Source organism: Panulirus ornatus, chromosome 14 (assembly GCF_036320965.1).
Source record: "Panulirus ornatus isolate Po-2019 chromosome 14, ASM3632096v1, whole genome shotgun sequence".
Classification (NCBI taxonomy): domain Eukaryota; kingdom Metazoa; phylum Arthropoda; class Malacostraca; order Decapoda; family Palinuridae; genus Panulirus; species Panulirus ornatus.
In genome coordinates, this window is record NC_092237.1 from 20904063 (window position 1) to 20919330 (window position 15268).

Below are 15268 nucleotides of genomic sequence, written 5' to 3' on the forward strand. Positions count from 1 at the left end.
CAAGAATCTTGGTAAAACATGGAGCTCTCTGCTTATGTTATGGTCACTGTTGTAGATATAGCCAAAGATGTTTACTAGGTGACGCTGAGGATGTGTAATAAACGGGATGTAAGTCTTGAACAAGGGTACCTGACCGGACTTTGATAATGATGATCAAAACTGAGCGTGTTGGCCAGGAATCCTGACCAGGACATTATACTGGGTTGTGATGATATTTACACGCGGGCCAAGAGCCGTGACCTAGGCTAGGACTAGGAAGTACCGCTGTTGCTGTAACAGTGAACATGAAATGTCGATCAAGGGAACTCGGCATGAATCAGTCCTTCAGTGGTGGTATCAGGAGAGAAGACGAAAACTAGTTTACAAAGCTTTAAGCAATCACAAAGTAGGGCTGCTGTGATCATCAGAATACCCTCTATTACGCGATGAAATTCGTGCCTCATTTCAAGAAAATTCTCCCTCCCGAGCTGCAAAATGTACCCCTGGGGGACACTATTCCCTCTTCTTTGAAGCACGCACAGAAAATGGCTAATAAAAATTCTAAAAAGTCTGTAAGGCTTCAGTGTTTCATCATACTCGGTCATGCCATGGAAGGCAAAGAAATCTTTACCCTTATGGACGCCATAGTCAGAGCCACACACTAGGCACAGATCTGAAAAATAAGTTTATATTTCCCAACACTTTGTCAACTAGACATACATATCTCACGTTATTGTGGTATGTCTCTACGTGTCCTATTCTCGACACTCAACAGTCTGTCCTTCAGAACATACACCATGACAAAATACTCGTCCTAGAGAGGAAGAAGGGAGCAAACTTCACTTCCTTGAGATCCTGATAGTTACCCCTGAGAGCTGTGTCATGGGATGAAGTTATGATCTAATACGATACCCTGCCTTTGGTGGGTCGAGAATCATGAAAGATTACTATGATCATTTTGGAAGATGAGAATCCTCGAGTAATCAATGCGAAAAGATGTGTTTGTTGATCCCAGCATCAGTGACACCTTCACGTATGATTTGGATTAAGGAAGAAATCCCTTACTACAGACACACGCAAAGAAACAAGACATATAGATAGGGGAAACAAAACGGCGCGCGCACACACACACACACACACACACACACACACACACACACACACACACACACACACACACACACACACACACACTTTTAGAATTTCCTTAATGCAACATGGAGCGCAAGATCTCGGTGGCACTCACGTTCATAGACTGCACTAAGGCTTTCTCCTTGATAAACCATAACATCATCGTAAAGAAAGCCCGTCAACCTGGGGCTACGGGAGTGTCTCGTCCCGTGGTTGGCGGATTTCCTGACCTAGCGACACCAAGCCGTCCGATTTAGGGGAGCCACCTCGACATTACTGCTCTTATCATACGGTGTCCCACAGAGCACCAAGATGGGGCCGCTCTGCTTCCTCATTCTTATCAATGGAGCCTTGAGGGACACAAACCATCGCTGGAAGTATGTAAACTCCTCCTCCTTCAGCATCACTATCAATAACAACTCTCTTTACTTCAGTACCCTTCAGCACATCATCAACAACCTTCAGCAGTGGACTATGGTCAACGTCGTCACCATCAACCACACCAAGACTGTGATGATGCACATCAACCTGGGTTCAGACAACATCCTGCCTCCTGACATCACAGTAGGTTCTGACATCCTCCGCGTAGTCAGAGTTCAAACCTCTTGGTGTCGCTGTAGATGACTTTTTTAAACTAGAATAATCCTGTCAGCACTATCGTCAGATCTTCCTCATACCGTCTGTACCTGAAATTTCTAGGCTTCCGCCAGCTGAGCTCAGGTATGTCTTTACCATCTGCATTATACCTAAGCTCACCTACGCCTCCTCAGCCTGATCTTCCTTACTGACTTCAACTACAGGGACTGGCTAAAAAGAGTGTAGATAATGGCATGCAGAATTAGCCTGGACCCATCATACATCCCCTACCAAAATTCCTTCATCTTGCTGAACCTGTCCATGCTTTCTGACCAACACCGGCAGCTCACACGGCAGTTTGGCAATAAACTAGTGACATACCCCCGACACATAGACCTCTTCTTCCCTGACACCTCAATCCCCACGAGCTACCGTTCTTCACCACAATGGACTTGCACCAATCAGAGCTCGTACAGACAGATATAAGAACAGTCTTCTGCGTACCATTGTGAGCGCCATAAACAGTCATGGACAAGTGCGTAGCTAAACAAGTAAATGTCTCAGTTTTTTCTTAGTCAGGCTGTGTGGTATGTCATCTACTGTATTACTGTAACTATTCCTCGTTCATTGTTCAAATACATTCATTAGGTATAAGCTCTGTACACATTCCTGTATATGTGCTCCCTCTCTATGAAGATATACCTCACTGACTTGCTTTTCCAAAGCGTCGAAATATCCAGCCCATCTTGAACTTAGGCTCCTTTATGTAAAAGATTAGTTAACTAGTTGATATTATAACCTCCTAATTTTGTAATATTTGTAATACCTTTACTACGTACTTTCAGTCGAATGGCAGCTTCAGTTCAATAAACTGTTTTTTTTTTATATATCTTATCAATCTGCACACACACACACACACACACACACACACACACACACACACACACACACACACACGTGATAGGGCCACAAGAATGCAGAATTCCCTCCCTCCCGTCTGTGAAAGGGACCCAAGAGTTGACATCACGACAAATTCGTCCCTAAAACAGTATGTGTGGCAGACAAATTATGCCTTGATCATCATCAGATTACCTCAAAGCATTAGGTCAGTGAGTGAAAATTAAGAAAATATTCAGGGTGTTTGGGACTTAAGTTGGAGTATGTCGTAACTATAGAGCATATACATGTAGAAGTAATGAAAAGCATGTAAAGCAAAACAACAAATGATACAAGATTTGGTTGTACTGAGCTATGAAGAAGGTCATGAAGCCTTTTTTTTCTGCCTGCTTTGAATAAGAAAGATAAGTGAAGACAGAATAACCAAATATAGAATCCAAAGACGCTGTAACGACGTTGGCAAGAAATTCTATGCAGTTGCCCCACATGTATTCTACGCTTTTCAACAGGTTGTGGCTCTGGGGTCTCATTTCTTAGCTCTCTTCTTTGAGCTTCCCTCCTTTATTTTGCTCCCTAATATCTAACTTCCTTTCTGGACGATCTGTCTCCAAGGTTGTTGATGGATCAGCCTCTACCCTTCTTCTCCATCAACAGTGGTGTCCCTCAAGGTTCTTTCCTGTCTACTACACCTTTTCTCCGTTTTCTCACCGATTTCCTATCTTCTTCAAATAACCAAATGCGCTTATATGCTGACGACCCAAGAAATCTCGTAAATGATTTTTCTCGTCTCTTCTTTTTTCTTTTTAATAACCTCTTTGTATTTCAATTAAGGCCCGGCCTTGATATGGGCTTTTGTCCATGATAGGAGCCTCCAACATAAAAGATTATTAAAAAAAATAATCCTAAGTATAAGGACACAGCAGAAAAGTATGAGGGGCAATATGAGAAAGGATTCCCTCAGCAGCAGAGCTGTGAAGGAAATGTGAGTGTGAGTATCGCTGGAAGATTAAGATAGTATACAATAAAATGCAGTAACAAGAGGTGAGGCCCACGAGACTAACACTTTTTCTGCTAATAACACATCAAGTTAATGCTTACAACAGCAGTATCAGACATTTTGTATGTCAGATATCTCCAGTGTCCTGTGTTAACAACTTTACATAACGCACCTAACTCATACGAATGATTCTATTAGTTGGATTACCTATCATTAAGTGAAGCATCCACCACACTTCTGCAGGTGGATAAAGTAATGTCTGAGAATAGTTAGGGAAGCCTGCGCACCTATAGTCGATGTGTTAAAGCAGGAGTGACCAAAACATATAAAGAGAAAGGCTGATTTATTGGCAACACTAATATAAGGAGGAGCTCTAGGAGTAAACTTAAGGGAACGAGTGTGTGAACTGTGTTGTGTTAAGTTCAGAATAAATCTGATGATCTTGAACAGTCAGATCCTGTTCTCTATCAAGGCTTTAGCAACTGTGTTCGTAAAGCTACAATTATTATTATATTACTATTGTTACTATTATTATTATTATTATTATTATTATTATTATTATTATTATTATTATTATTATTATTATTATCATTATTATTATTATTATTATTATTATCATTATTATTATTATTATTATCATCATCATCATTATTACTATTATGATTATCGTTATTCTTATTGATATTATCATTATTATCATTATCATGATTATTTTTCATTATCATTATCATCATTATTATTATCATGATCATTCAACAAACTTAGAAATGTGTTGAGCAGTTTAACTACAGGGAATCATGAAGCAGAATGACAGTATAGGCCAAGAGGCATGGTGTGTACCCAAACATATATCCTGCTTCATTAATAGACTCCTGTGATCACCCGACCAAAAGCGTCATTACATTGATGAGGTAAAGTGTTTGTGACACCAGGCTCTAATACAGCCACACCGTAAGGTGAATGGCCCCTCTCCGATGTCTGAAGACCCCGTAATTCTTCCTAGGTGATGGTGCATCGGCCTGGAGGTGAGTGGCACTTTCCTCGGTGTGTGTAGGTCCAATAATTCTTCCCCAGTGATGGTACATCGGCCGAGCGGTGAATGACCCTACCCTTGGTGTCTGTAGGTCCAAGATGATTCTTCCCCAGTAATGATAGATCACCCAAGGGATGAGTGGCCCTTTCGATAGTGTCTTTAGATTCCATAATTCTTCCCCAGTTACGGTACATATCCCGAGAAGTGAATGGCCCTGTTCTTAGTCTCTTTACGTCCCATAATTTTTCCCAGTGATGGTACATCACCTAAGAAGTCAGTGGCTCTTTCCTCAACGTATCTAAGTTCCATAAGTCTTCTCCAGTGGTGGCACATCACCCAGGAAGTAAGTGCCCCCTTCCTCGGTGTCTGTAGCCTCCATAAGTCTTCTCCAGTGGAGGTACATCGCCCGTGGGAGGTGAGTGGCCCCAACCTGGCTCTCTGCCGACATTGAGCTGCGGACACAAAACGCTGCCTCAGGTTAAACATATGTTGCCATTAGCATAAACTTACGGCTGGAGCTGCAGTAGTTGACGATGATGCTAGATGCTGGGAAGACGATGAGGAGGAGATAAGGGTGGGAGAAGGAAGCGTACCGTGCCATCAATTACGGGTGAGTTACTGGCCTATCAGAGGTGATGGTTGAGGTGTCTTACCAGGGCTACATACATCTTAGCAGGACAAGCTAGATCCGTCTTGCAGGTCTTATATCTGGTACTGAAAGCGCTGCCTGAGGAGTCTTGACTTCCAGTTCGACCGTTCTGCTGGAGTTGTCAACCTGGCAGTTAGTCGATGAGTTAGTTGAGGGTTCTTGGTCTCTTGCAAGGAGGGTGTCATGCGAGGTGTTCTTGTCCAGGTCTGGATCATGTCATCACTGTTGCCATCAACAGTTATGGGATTGGTGGCCAGAGTTCTCAGCCAAGAGAGAACTTTCATAACGATGTTGTGACCACCGGTAAGGGAGGTGATGGTCGAGGTTGTGACCTGGACAATACCGTCTTGGCGACAAGCGCAGACCACGGGGTCTTGGTGTTTACCGTCCCCTCCATACCAGAGTCAGAGGGTAAAGGTCGGCTTATGAAACCAGTAATTACGCCCCAGATAGCCACAAAGTGGGCCCCCCTGACCACCAAAATGCTCCCTATTACGAGGCAAATTACACGCTTCATCTTACCCAAATGCTTGCTCTTGAAATGAAAAATACCTTCCAGGGAACAGGAAAATTACCTAATATTCTCATTTAAACTTGGCTACAGAGCCTCTCTCACGCCAGTTGTTGATCTGATCCATATTGGGTTGTACCTTCCTGGGGAAGGGAGGGTCGGGCCACATCTGGCGCACCTGTTGGAGAAACACATAAAGCTCCATTGTGCGGAATGAACTTCATATCTTCACTCTTATTCCACCTGAAACATCGCTGCGACCCATGATAATCCTGAAAGTCCATTACGGCAACACCGCACGAAACAAATTATGACAAGTTTTGGGGAGGACGAGTTTTCCTCTCCTTTGTTATAATATGTGCTCCTAAGGTAATATGATTTTGCAGCACATGAGATTCATCATTTTAAAGATAAAATGAATCAAGAAAATGAGTAAGAATTAATTTTGTTGTATAACCCTATCTACGTCACCTCAAATCAAGAATTTCCAATTGATTGTGGAAGCAAATGCCGTAATGTGGAGCCTCCATCAGTGTCTGGTCAAGGATTTTGGAATATTTGTGTTTTAGATTTATTCAGATTTTCCTCAGTAAGCAGGTAACAGGTATCTACGTGAGCTGATGCCTACTTGCTAATCTACTTTAGACTTAGAGAGAAAAAGAAACTCAAGAGGTCATTACACAGACACTTAAGACCTGTGTTGTCAGATACATCATACGTTACGACTCCAGGATGTGGTAATGTCCATGAGTTCTGTATCATGTGTCTTCTTCACCCAGTCATCTTATAACTGACCAGTATTTAACCAAACCTCATGACACCATTAATCCTGAATTTCTTTACTTCCAAAATTTAATTGCATTCAGAACTTCATCATCTTGACTTTTTCGCTACCTCAATGACATTCATTTACCAATATGTAAGTATTCTCCATTGTCTTTACCACAGCCTGTCTTTACTACCCTCTATTAAACTATCTTTAATTAACTACATCCATAACTCTACTATTCCCTTGGATTTACTATCCCATATTATCATTACTTCAATCTGTCACTCTCCGCTCATGTTCATGGTTACTTATTTTTCTCAGTGGATGTCCCAGTCATTCGTTCCACATTTCAGCCCATTGGCTTAACTTCAATAATCTCCATATCTTATCAGTTTCCATAAGATAGCATTTCACTGTTGGTCTTTACTTAGTAGTCTTTAGATTCAACTGTCGACATAACTTTCCTGCCTCCAAAACTACAGTGCTTCATACATCACTCTCATTATGACGTCATTGTCCTCGTCACCCTACTATTTCAGTCACTGTGATATCCCAAGACTTCCTTGCCCTCGCCTGAGGAAGGTCTTCAAGTCTTTTCAACCTGTGGTTACAAAATGACGTAGCCGGCCTTAATAACCCCGGCAGGCGATAGGGCTAAGTCGGGAATAACCAACCAAACAACCAACCAACCATCACTTGTCATCTTACCAAGGTGAAGAAGACGTTGCCAGACATCGTACAGGGTCAAAAGCTGACAACTGTTAGCTTTGAGGATAGGGTACATAGTTCCCAAAGTATTGCACTACAGTTTTATCTAGTTATAGACGTAACATCTGAGATGAAGTTTGGAGAATTGATTCTCAGTCTCCTACAGGGAATAATAACTACTGTAAAACATTCTGGGCAAACAGCGAGGAAGTTCATTGTGTTATAAAAAGACATACGTGATAGATAGATAGATAGATAGATAGATAGATAGATAGATAGATAGATAGATGGATAGATAGATACAGATAAATCGATAGATAAATAGGTAGGTAGTTGAGTGAAAAGGGCATTATTATATGATAACACTTCAATATTTACCCCAGAGTTGACTCCACAGCTCTTTCTCTCATTCTGCTGCTATGTCATGAGGGATCACACAGCAGCAGCCATGCTTCAGTGCCCACTGCGCACAGTGACAAATAGTCCTTTTGAAGGTTGTCGTCCTGGTCGTTTATTCTCAGCCACAACTGGAAAACTAAATGTGGGAGGCATAAATATATTTTTTCTCTAGTGTGTTTTTACGTGTTCTGTCCATACGACTTGATATGTTGGTTAGTGTCCACAAAGTTCACCCCAAACATTTCCACCCAATTGTTCTTATTTGAGCTCTTTGCTTTGATGGCTCACCTTGTCGCCACTCATCCCCAGTTTCCATTGTATGTCATAGTAACTAACCACTTGGATGTTGCGCAGTTTTTCAGATTTGCAATAAGAAATATGTTCTCACGTAATAAGAATATCAAGGGCTCATTTGAGTCTTCAGTCATCGGCATCAGTGTCCTAGTGTGATTATGTGTTGAGTTCAGTATAGTTGACAAGCTCGAACAGTCGAGCTATTTTCTAATTTTTGCTCTTTATATCAGCTGTTCTTCCGCTTACAATTTGTTCCTCTGCTTAAGAAGAACGCGTTCAGTATCTCTGTTTACCATGACGGCCTCTCCGTAAGATGTATCTCCTCTGGCTGACTGTGTCAGCGAGGGTGTACAGGGGTGTGAAAGATGTATCTTATGGCCTTTGTTAATGACCAGTATCATATGGACACTACGAATGAACCTCTATTTTATTTCGTGAGTTTATGTTACGTTACATGATCGAGCGGATTAATGAAGTGCAAAAGATGGGTTATATGATATCGGTACGATATCCAATGTTTGTTACGTAATCATTATCTTTGATGTGACTGTGAGGTAAATTCTTTCCATGAGCACAAGGCCAGCGTTAAAGCCGACCTGAACAACAAGAATTTCATGGACAAATATAGATTAAATAACACAAAGGGACAACCGTTAACAGATTTTCTCGGCATACATACCAACAAGTCCATGTCAGAGAATATATCATGTTATTGTCTTCTTAATCTTATTCACTGTCGTTTATTCTACACCTTCAAGAGTTCTATAGTTACACAGGACCATACCTTCACCATCTGTCCCAGCAAATACTTGTTAACATTTGGTGACATATAGTGACCGTAATAATCATTGTTTCGTGTCTTTTGTTTTAGAGTGTTTATTAAACCTCTGTGTTTACTTTTGTTAGTGAGATGCCTCTGATTACAAACTGGCGGAAGAGAAGAGTCTGTCTGTCTGTCCCAAACTCAATATAGAGAGGCGTACCTCCCGTAAACACACTCTTCTACCACCACTATCTCTACTGTGTCACTCAATCTATCATGTTTTCATACTCTGTACTTCCAGTTTTTCTCTTTTTGCTATCCCCGTCATCTTGAAAATATTATGATTCTCTCCACATCCATTTCTTCCTCATTACCACACTACCACCACCCTTGTCTATCACTCCAGCACGAACGCCTCTCTATCATAACTGATTTTCATCGCTTTTTCATACAGACGGTTTTTTTCGTTGCCGCCTTTACAATCTGGAAATTGTGTTTACTTCTTGGGCTCAACAAAACTTTAATGTTACAAATGTATTCTTATTAATAGGCTATGTTTCGCCGTACTGCTATATCAGATTATTGTTGCATTAATTTCCCTAGAGCAAAACATTCCATAAAGCAAAAACCTTTCTATGCATCCATCATATGCCTAAAACTCACTTGATGTGTGCTCCCTCAATGATAATTCCAAAACCCATTTCTCAGACATAACTAACATCAATCAGTTTTGAAGTTTCAGAAATCTCCCTTTACACAGTGTCCCACACTCCCTGAACATAGCCTTCAACACTTGTCAGTCACTGTAGTATCAATGTTAGAAACGTATACACCATCGCTAACTCGACTTACTCATTTCTGCACCATTACTCTCACTGCTGGACATAAACTCGTCTCCCTGTCAGTCAGTGCAGTAAAATACATTATGGATGCAGAGTAATTTTCTTTCATTGACTCTCTGGAAATCATCTACTCTACAGCTTCTCATGCTACGTTTGTATTGTTAACTACTTTAGTCTCTCGAAAAGGCTTTCTTCCCACGCTATAAACAACCATCTCTCTCTCTCTCTCTCTCTCTCTCTCTCTCTCTCTCTCTCTCTCTCTCTCTCTCTCTCTCTCTCTCTCTCTCTCTCTCTCTAGCCTGATCATGGCCTACTTTTGATGTATCTGCACAGACTTCGAAGTAGCCCTCGTCAATGGATTAGTGTTGTATCTTTGTTCGTAAGTCTACCATCAACATGACCGTTCACCTTTAAATTGATGATAGAGTTGTGTAACCCGATGGTAGAATTCGTATGTACGTGTTGTGTACGGAAACAACGGCCTCACGCTGTGTGCCACGCTGTCTGCCCTCAACATTCAGTACACACATAACATAATTTCTTCAACACGATTCTGGTTACTTCGATATTGATAATCGTTTTCCTTGTTATAAACTTCTCAGATTGTTTCTGTTTCCTTTTTCCTCAGTAACTGTTACCATATTTCTGATATCATATTCTTGGCCATAATATGCACGTAGTCTAGCACATGTTTAACATATTGTGACTTAAGTTACTTTATCATCATGCACGGCTGTATCTACCACATGCTTTAATGAGATAAAGGATTCCTGCCCATTAGTTAGCAGTAAGATCAAGCTACATCCTGCCAAGATTACTGAGCTAAAGATGTCTGTTCTCCGAATCTCATTTATTTATAGATTAATTTATGTAAATTTCCTATGAAATATTTTTCACAATTGATAATTCAGGAGCATATTTATCTATATCATATATGATAAGTAATAATGATCTGATAAGTGACAATGATCATTATATTCTATTCCTATGAGAGATGTATATATAGCATACACGAAAAATGTTTGCTCTAACACACTGTGGCTACTGCCGGGCGTCAGAACTGTTGGTCGCTCTCCTAGATTAATTTCCATGTACCAAGCCTCTGCCTGGTGATAAAAGTTGTGTTTATAGTTTCATGGCAGGTAATAACAGCCTGGTTTCCCACATAAAAGCTGCTGGATAATACCAGGATGAACAAATAAAAAAATGCTGCTGCTTTATATAAAAGTATTTTTTTTCCCTTTTTTTACGTTGGAGGCTCCAGTCACGGACAAAACTTCACATCAAGGCTGGGCTTTAATTGAAATTTAGAAAGTTTAATAAAAGGGAAAAAGGCGAGACGAGGGAAAGTATTTGCACAAATTTTGGAGGAAGTGAAAAACCTGCCTTTTAAAATTGGGCAGGGTCACAGTTATTGGGAAAGACATGAGAATTGGAGAGATCCAAAGGTTCGAGATGTAGGCAAAGAAACAACTATCAAAGCGGCCCACCTTTTGAGTTGCCAACGGCTGTACGGTAAGCATGCGACGCAAGAGATTGCAGAATATTGCGTGATCTAGCCAGTGGTGAGTGCTAATATCTACCAACGGGCATCATTACTGTAAAAGAAAGAGTTATACACATACTCAGAGCCGCCTTCCGCGTTAGCGAAATAGGGCCAAGAACAGACAAAGAAAAGTGCCTCATTTGCTCACATGCATTCTCTAGCTAATGAGAACTTTTCACAGCTCCAGTAGGTTTCCTCCCACATAATATATTCTTAACACCTTCAACAAGGCATCTCTATCAACCTTATCATATGCTTTCTCCAGATCCATAAATGCCACATACAAATCTTACATTTTTTCCAAGTATTTCTCACACACATATTTTAAAGTAAATCTCTGATTCACACATCCTCTACCACTCCTGAGACCACGTCGTTCATCCCCAAGCTAGTGCTATGCACAAGCCTTCACCCTCTAATCACCATTATTCCATGCAATTTAACAGATTCAGACTTCTATTCAGTAATCCGTAAATTCACTTTTGTACCCTTTGCCTTTAGACAATGGCATTATACGTGCATTCCGCCAATCTTCAGGTCCACCTCCGTGATCCAGGCATAAATTGAAAAGCCTAACTAACCAGTCAACAACGCAGTCGCTACCTTTCTTAAGAAATTAACTACTTTACAATCCACTCCAGTCTTCTTGCCACATTTCACTGCCTCTTCTTTCTTCATCAAACCACTTTTCGTGACATTACTTCTCAGACCTCTCCGATCCAAATACCATACATCTGCCACCCTATCATCAGACACATTCATCAGTCTTTCAAAATACTCTCTATATCACCTCACTTCATTGCTACTTGTTACCACTTCCCCATGTGCCTTCATCGATGCTCCCATTCATATTCTTGTTTTTCTTACAACTTTAATTTCCTCACAAATCCTCTTTTTCCTCCTGAACTTTACTAATTCGCGCTCACCTCAGCTCTCACTTGCCTTTATCTCAACCCTTGCACCTTCCTCTTGACCTCCTGCCTCTTTTTCCTGTACATCTCCCAATCATCTGCACTCCTTCCCTGTAAGTACCAACCATACACCTCTATCTTTTTCTTTCAGTAGCAACTTTACTAATTCACACCACCACTCACTACCCTCTGTCACCTGCTCACCTCTCACCTTCCGCATGCCACCACTTTCGCACATGCCAGCACTGTTTCTTTAAGTATCTCCCAATCCTCAGCCATTTCCCTTCCTTCGTTTACTCTTTTTTTTTTTTCTTTATTCTACACCTGGTATTTCCTGGTAATTCTTCACACAAGTGTCTTTTCCAAGTTCACTTACTTTCACCACTCTCTTCCTACCCGTATCATTTCCTCTTTTTTCCGAAAACCTTTACAAAATCTTCGCTTTTGCCTCCACCAGGTGACGATAAGACAGCCCACCAGCCTCCCTTCTGAACACGTGTCATATCCAAAAGTCTCTCCTCACGCCTGTAAGTGTGGTATGTAATCCAATTATGCCCTACTACTCAGCAACGTATATCTATGTAAGTCCCTCTTTTTAAACCAAGTATTCCCAATGTTCAGTCTTTTTTCAGCATGCAACTCCACAAGTCGTTTACCATTCCTCTTCACCTCACTGAATACCATTTGTCCTCCAGTTATAACCTGAACCGCAACATTGCTCACCCTCGCATTTAAATCACTCATCACTAATACCCGGTCTCTTGCATCATAACTGCTGACACTCTCACTCAGCTGCTACCAAAGCACTTGCCTCTCATAGTCTTTCTTCTCATGGCTAGGTAAATTAGCATTGATAATTACCCATCTGTAGCAATCCACTTTCATTTCACCCACATCAGTTTGAGCGTATTTCTTTACACTGTAGTGCTTCCCTTTCCTTGAGTTATGTCCTTCCACTTACCTCTGACGTTACTCCTAAGATATTCCCAGACAATTCTTCCCCTTTCCCATTGAGCTTTGTTTCACTCGGAGCCAGAACATCCAGGTTCCTTTCCTCAAACGTCCTACCTATCTCTCCTTTTCTTATGATCTTGTTGTCACCCACACACATTCAGACGCTCCAGTCTGAGCCTTCAAGGAGAATGAGCACTCCCCGCTTGACTCTCTTTTGCTCCATATTTTCAACATTGAAATACGAGAAGGGGAGGTTTTCAAGCCCCTTCTTTCCTTATATATATATATATATATATATATATATATATATATATATATATATATATATATATATATATATATATATATATTAAAAAAGGGGGTGACTGTATTGTTGACTGGTTGGTAAGGTTATTTAATGTATGTATGACTCATGGTGAGGTGCCTGAGGATTGGAGGAATGCGTGCATAGTGCCATTGTACAAAGGAAAAGGGGATAAGAGTGAGTGCTCAAATTACAGAGGTATAAGTTTGTTGAGTATTCCTGGTAAATTGTATGGGAGGGTATTGATTGAGAGGGTGAAGGCATGTACAGAGCATCAGATTGGGGAAGAGCAGTGTGGTTTCAGAAGTGGTAGAGGATGTGTGGATCAGGTGTTTGCTTTGAAGAATGTATGTGAGAAATACTTAGAAAAGCAAATGGATTTGTATGTAGCATTTATGGATCTGGAGAAGGCATATGATAGAGTTGATAGAGATGCTCTGTGGAAGGTATTAAGAATATATGGTGTGGGAGGCAAGTTGTTAGAAGCAGTGAAAAGTTTTTATCGAGGATGTAAGGCATGTGTACGTGTAGGAAGAGAGGAAAGTGATTGGTTCTCAGTGAATGTAGGTTTGCGGCAGGGGTGTGTGATGTCTCCATGGTTGTTTAATTTGTTTATGGATGGGGTTGTTAGGGAGGTAAAGGCAAGAGTTTTGGAAAGAGGGGCAAGTATGAAGTCTGTTGGGGATGAGAGAGCTTGGGAAGTGAGTCAGTTGTTGTTCGCTGATGATACAGCGCTGGTGGCTGATTCATGTGAGAAACTGCAGAAGCTGGTGACGGAGTTTGATAAAGTGTGTGGAAGAAGAAAGTTAAGAGTAAATGTGAATAAGAGCAAGGTTATTAGGTACAGTAGGGTTGAGGGTCAAGTAAATTGGGAGGTGAGTTTGAATGGAGAAAAACTGGAGGAAGTGAAGTGTTTTAGATATCTGGGAGTGGATCTGGCAGCGGATGGAACCATGGAAGCAGAAGTGGACCATAGGGTGGGGGAGGGGGCGAAAATTCTGGGAGCCTTGAAGAATGTGTGGAAGTCGAGAACATTATCTCGGAAAGCAAAAATGGGTATGTTTGAAGGAATAGTGGTTCCAACAATGTTGTATGGTTGCGAGGCGTGGGCTATGGATAGAGTTGTGCGCAGGAGGATGGATGTGCTGGAAATGAGATGTCTGAGGACAATGTGTGGTGTGAGGTGGTTTGATCGAGTAAGTAACGTAAGGGTGAGAGAGATGTGTGGAAATAAAAAGAGCATGGTTGAGAGAGCAGAAGAGGGTGTTTTGAAATGGTTTGGGCACATGGAGAGAATGAGTGAGGAAAGGTTGACCAAGAGGATATATGTGTCGGAGGTGGAGGGAACGAGGAGAAGAGGGAGACCAAATTGGAGGTGGAAAGATGGAGTGAAAAAGATTTTGTGTGATCGGGGCCTGAACTTGCAGGAGGGTGAAAGGAGGGCAAGGAATAGAGTGAATTGGAGCAATGTGGTATACCGGGGTTGACGTGCTGTCAGTGGATTGAATCAAGACATGTGAAGCGTCTGGGGTAAACCATGGAAAGCTGTGTAGGTATGTATATTTGCGTGTGTGGACGTATGTATATACATGTGTATGGGGGGGGGGGTTGGGCCATTTCTTTCGTCTGTTTCCTTGCGCTACCTCGCAAACGCGGGAGACAGCGACAAAGTATAAAAAAAAAAAAAAAAAAAAAAAAAAAAAAAAAATATATATATATATATATATATATATATATATATACATTTTTTTTTTCTCTTTTTTGCTTTGTCGCTGTCTCCCGCGTTTGCGAGGTAGCGCAAGGAAACAGACGAAAGAAATGGCTCAACCCACCCCCATACACATACACGTCCATACACGCAAATATACATACCTACACAGCTTTCCATGGTTTACCCCAGACGCTTCACATGCCCTGATTCAATCCACTGACAGCACGTCAACCCCGGTATACCACATCGATCCAATTCACTCTATTCCTTGCCCTCCTTTAACCCTCCTGCATG